We start from the raw sequence: 5979 nt of genomic DNA, 5'->3' as shown, positions 1-5979 counted from the left end.
GGAATATGTCTAACCCGAAATTGACAATACACTGGAGATGACGTAGGTTAGAACTAGTTAGTAGGAATTAGATTAGAAATTTAGATTTAGGAACCTGCAGTGATTTACAACCTGGCCAGCCCAGTGTCAGGGGCACGCCCATCGGAATCAGCTCGATGGGCAAGGCAATACAGTAGGTCTGTACATTGCTGACACACCTGTGACGCTGCAGGAAGTAGAATGTAGGTTTAGCTAAAAACTTAGAGATTAGAATAAATTGTATAACTGCCCATTCAAACTAACTTATAGCTGTAGCTCACAACTTAATATAAAATAGAAAATAGAGTTAGCTGCTAATTGTAACTAACAGTAGCAAGTAAGACCCACTAATCAAATAAGGAGGTGGGTTGGATGTATAATTATTGTTGATGGTATATAAAGATTTCTTTTTTTTTTTAAAAAAAAAAAAAAAAGAAAAAAGAGTCCCTTCAGAGGTCAGAGCACCCTCCTCCCAATGCTGGGGCACGCTGCCGATTAAAAATGCACATCGGCAAGAGCATCCTGTGGTAGTGACAGATAAAATTACAAAACCCATCCAAGAAAGCATAATAAGGTCCACTGCCAACTCTGACACCAAAGACAGTCCAGTGGTCAGATTGCCACCCGTGGACCCGGTGAGGGTGTACCCAAATCTTGAGTACACCATGCAATTTGCAAGACTGGAGCAGCCGGCTACCCTGACCACTGCCTTACGTCATGTGGTCCGGGTTGGACATGAGTACGGACGAAGGGTAACCTTCTCGGTGATGGAGGCTGTGAACAGGATACAATTAAAGTCGGTGAACCTCCCCACTGACTTCGGAGCACTGCGGGACCTACTCAAAAAAGTCTTTGAAAGACGAGGAGAGAAATTCGACCTGGATGACATTTACAATCAATCAGTAATAGCAAACGTCCGACTGGCTTATGACTGGAACAAAACCTGGCCGCATGACCATATACATACTTATTTTCCATGACGACCAGAATAAAAATCGGACAACTTAACACTCATAACAGTCGACTAGTAATGCAGGAGCTCCGAAAAGAAGTGGTGGAAAAGAGACTGGATGTACTCTGTTTACAGGAGCCGTACTCTCTGGCTGGAAAAGTTGCGTTCACTGCCGCAACATGGCAAACTGTTAGCAGTGGGGATATCCCCAGAGCGGCTATTCTAATAACAAACATGGCACTGCGTGCAACCCCCTTGTCACAGTTCTCCAACAGTCACTGCAACGTCGTGGAGATACAATTTCCGGCTGGAATTGTTATCATTATTAATATGTACTTCCAGTACGGAGAGAGAATCGAACAACATATAGACCATCTAGTGAGTGTGGCCACGGCGTTGCGGGGACGCAAAATCATTATAACTGCCGACATAAATGCCAAATCCCCCCTATGGTACAATGGCACTAGGGATGAAAATGGAGCCAAAGCTGAAGAAATGATAATGGCTCTCCAACTAGTGGTGGCAAACAGACCAGGCAACCCCCCACCTACGTGGCTGGAGGAGGACAGGGTACCAACATTGACGTGACGTTGGTCACGCCAAACACAGTGAATATAGTCCAAGAGTGGAAAGTGGAAGACAATGCCACCACTAGCGATCATAATCTAATCACCTTCATGGTTGGAGATAGAGAGTGCCGCTGGGCCATGGGGTGGGAGGTGTAAAGGAACTTCAGGAAAACAGATTGGGAACGCGTCTAGCCAGAGAGTGCGACATCCCTCCATTGCCGGAAGGAGACGAAGGACAAGACATGAATGTGGACGACAGAGCAGAAGGACTGGTACGCACAGTAACAAGAGCGATTGAGGCGGCCGTACCAACCAGGAGAAGGGCCGTGGCGGCCACACCGGCACCATGGTCAGCCGAACTGCAAGAACTACGTCAGTCAGTCAGGAGACTGAGGAAGCACTACCAGCGCAGTGTCGTCTGGTGGGAAAAGCAAAGATGGCTGCAGTTATACCGGGAGGCAAAAGAGAACTTCCAAAAAGAATTAAAAAAGACCAGAACAACTAGTTGGGAAAATTTTGTAACCAGTCAGCTGGCCCTCGATCCTTGGGGTGTGCCATATAGACTGGTAAGGGAGAAGATTCGTTCCCCAACAATGATATCAACGCTCAGGCGCGGGGACGGGATGACGGAATCCTGGCAGGAAACTGCCGAGGTCCTCCTCCGGTCGCTGTTGCCTGACGATGATAGAAATGAAGACACAGAAGAGCAGCGTCAATTACGCGATGAAGACCTTCATAGGTATGAAAATGACGTGGCGGTCCTCCCCTTCTCTGAAGAGGAAGTTGCTTCTCTTATTAAGTTCCTAAAGAAGGGAAAAGCCCCCGGGCCAGACGGTATTGTGGTAGAGGTAGTGCAGTTCTTAGCCCCACAGTTAGTTGCGCCACTCACACACATTTTCAATGCATGCCTTAGGCAAGGCAAATTCCCAAAAATATGGAAAACTGCGAACGTGGTGATCATTAAAAAGGGCCCCGAGAAGGTCCCTGCAGAGGCCAAATCCTACAGGCCCATTTGCCTGCTGGACGGCTTCAGCAAACTACTTGAAAAGCTACTAGCGGACAGATTGACTGCTCACCGCATGCTTCACGGGGTGAGCGACAGGCAATTCGGTTTTGGGCCGGGCCGATCGGCATCTGATGCAATCGCCCTAGCGGCCGAGGTCTGTGGCTCAGCCCCGTCTAAGTATGTTGTTGGCATCATGGTGGATATCAGTGGCGCCTCTGACAAACTGTGGTGGCCTTCGCTCTTCTCCTGCTTACGGGAGAAGGAGTGCCCAGAGCTGCTATATGGGTGTCTGAGGAGCTATTGTGAAGTCCGGGAGGTATGGCTATCATCCCCTAGCGGGAAAGTCCGGAAAACTATCACCAAAGGTTGCCCCCAGGGCTCCGTGTTGGGTCTCCTTTTTTGGGATATCCACATGGAGCCTCTTCTGGAAAGCTTGCAACAGAGCGAAGATGTGCTAGAGGTGATAGCTTACGCTGACGACCTCCTCCTGCTGGTTGGCGGCCGAAGTCGCGAGGACATAGAGCCAAAAATACAGAGAACAATAGACATACTGCAACTATGGTGCCACAGGACCAAAATGACTATTTCACCAACCAAGTCGACTTACTTATTACTCAAAGGACAATTAATAAGAAACCCGACTGTGAGAATTGACGGTATACCTGTTCTTAGGAGACGAGAGACACGATACTTAGGAATCGTCATCGATGAAAGGTGGAATTTCGCAAAGCACATAGAAACCGTGACCCAGAAAGCACTACAATCACTAAATAATCTGATTATCATAGGACACAAGAGATTTCACCTCCCGCCTCAATTAATTAAACTCTACCACAACAGTATACTGACATCAATAGTGGGTTACAGTTTGGGAGTCTGGGCTCACAGGCTCACGAGGGTGGTGCCTGCTGTGACGGTGAGGAGAGTACAAAGAAATATGATATTAAGGTCCGTGGGAGCTTACAGAACATCCCCAGGAGGAGCCCTGTTAATCACAATGGGACTCTGTCCCCTAGATATAAAGATTAGGGAACAGGCAGCTTGGTACTGGGTAAAAAAGGGGGTTATCACCAAGGTAGAAGAAATTATAGGAGCACTGGTCAGGGACAAAGGTGAGATTAGGGAAAGAGGGGTAAACCTATGGCAGGAAATATGGGAATCGGATGAAACTGGTAGAAGAACCTTTCAGTTCCTACCAGATGTAGGGGACAGATTGAAAATGAAGTACTTTAAGCCAACTCGGGGATTGTTCCACTTTCTCACCAGTCATGGCCCCTATCCGACATATCTTTGTCGGTTTGGGAAAAAGGTTACGCCTGCGTGTGACTGTGGCGCACTGGAGGGTACTCCTGACCATGTGGTTTATGAGTGCCCCCTTTTCGATGATGTAGCCAGGACATTGAGACAACTACCCAGCACAAACACCTATGACCTTTTAAGACAGGGGGAGACATTTCACAGACTAAATACATTGGCAAACAAGGTATCACAGAAAGTTCTGACAACTTTCTTGAGATACCTTCATGATTAAGTAAATAGACAACACTGAATGCGACCACCGCCCCAATCCCATACCACCGGTTCGTGGACAGGTCGACTTTATAGTTGGAATCCGCCACAACCACGACCGGGGGGACTGGGGCAAATCCTGATCAAGACAACGCACCGATAATGACATAGATTAGAAAGTAGATGTAGTTAATTAGAATAGGATAGTAAGTTAGGAACCTGCAGCGATAATTTAACCCTTGCCTGCCCTGTGCCAGGGGCTCGCTCATAGGGATTAGCTCTATGAGCAGGGCAACAAGTAGGTTTATATCATTAACTGGCACAATTGTAACGCTGCAGGCAGTTAGTATTAACCAGTAGTAGTAACTAGAAATTATGCTAGCTAGTAAACTAAGAAGTAGTCTGCCTAGTTGAAATCGTAGAACTGTCTGTAGTTAAGAAGAATGTATAGCTGCTATTGTAAATTTAGAAATGTAGGACCCATTAATCATTAAGGTGGTGGGTCATTATTGTATAACTATTATGAAAAGAAATCAAGATTCTTTTTTTTTAAAAAAAAAAAAAAAAAAAAAAAAAAAAAGAACACAGAGTTCCGACCAGAGATGGAAGGGACGCTTTTATTAGATCAAAACCAATCGGTCGGCTCGTCCGGTCCGTTTGCCTTGGTGACTCTGAATAACTTTGGGCTGATCGCACGGTCCTCGTACCGGCGACGCATCTTTCAAATGTCTGCCTTATCAACTGTCGATGGTAGGTTCTGCGCCTACCATGGTTGTAACGGGGAATCAGGGTTCGATTCCGGAGAGGGAGCCTGAGAAACGGCTACCACATCCAAGGAAGGCAGCAGGCGCGCAAATTACCCACTCCCGGCACGGGGAGGTAGTGACGAAAAATAACGATACGGGACTCATCCGAGGCCCCGTAATCGGAATGAGTACACTTTAAATCCTTTAACGACTATCTATTGGAGGGCAAGTCTGGTGCCAGCAGCCGCGGTAATTCCAGCTCCAATAGCGTATATTAAAGTTGTTGCGGTTAAAAAGCTCGTAGTTGGATTTGTGTCCCACGCTGTTGGTTCACCGTCCGTCGGTGTTTAACTGGCATGTATCGTGGGACGTCCTGCCAGTGGGGCGAGCCGAAGGCGTGCGACCGCCTCGTGCATGCTCGTGCGTCCCGAGGCGGACCCCGTTGAAATCCTACCAGGGTGCTCTTTATTGAGTGTCTCGGTGGGCCGGCACGTTAACTTTGAACAAATTAGAGTGCTTAAAGCAGGCAAGCCCGCCTGAATACTGTGTGCATGGAGTAATGGAATAGGACCTCGGTTCTATTTTGTTGGTTTTCGGAACCCGAGGTAATGATTAATAGGGACAGGCAGGGGCATTCGTATTGCGACGTTAGAGGTGAAATTCTTGGATCGTCGCAAGACAAACAGAAGCGAAAGCATTTGCCAAGTATGTTTCCATTAATCAAGAACGAAAGTTAGAGGTTCGAAGGCGATCAGATACCGCCCTAGTTCTAACCATAAACGATGCTAGCCAGCGATCCGCCGCAGTTCCTCCGATGACTCGGCGGGCAGCCTCCGGGATACCAAAGCTTTTGGGTTCCGGGGGAAGTATGGTTGCAAAGCTGAAACTTAAAGGAATTGACAGAGGGGCACCACCAGGAGTGGAGCCTGCGGCTTAATTTGACTCAACACGGGAAACCTCACCAGGCCCGGAGACTGCAAGCATTGGCAGATTGATAGCTCTTTCTTGATTCGGTGGGTGGTGGTGCATGGCCGTTCTTAGTTGGTGGAGCGATTTGTCTGGTTAATTCCGATAACGAACGAGACTCTAGCCTGCTAACTAGTCGCGTGACATCCTTCGTGCTGTCAGCGATTACTTTTCTTCTTATAGGGACAGGCGGCTTCTAGCCGCACGAGATTG

The sequence above is a fragment of the Schistocerca piceifrons genome, unplaced genomic scaffold (assembly GCF_021461385.2).
Source record: "Schistocerca piceifrons isolate TAMUIC-IGC-003096 unplaced genomic scaffold, iqSchPice1.1 HiC_scaffold_936, whole genome shotgun sequence".
Taxonomy (NCBI): domain Eukaryota; kingdom Metazoa; phylum Arthropoda; class Insecta; order Orthoptera; family Acrididae; genus Schistocerca; species Schistocerca piceifrons.
Note: the sequence above shows the minus strand (reverse complement) of the source record.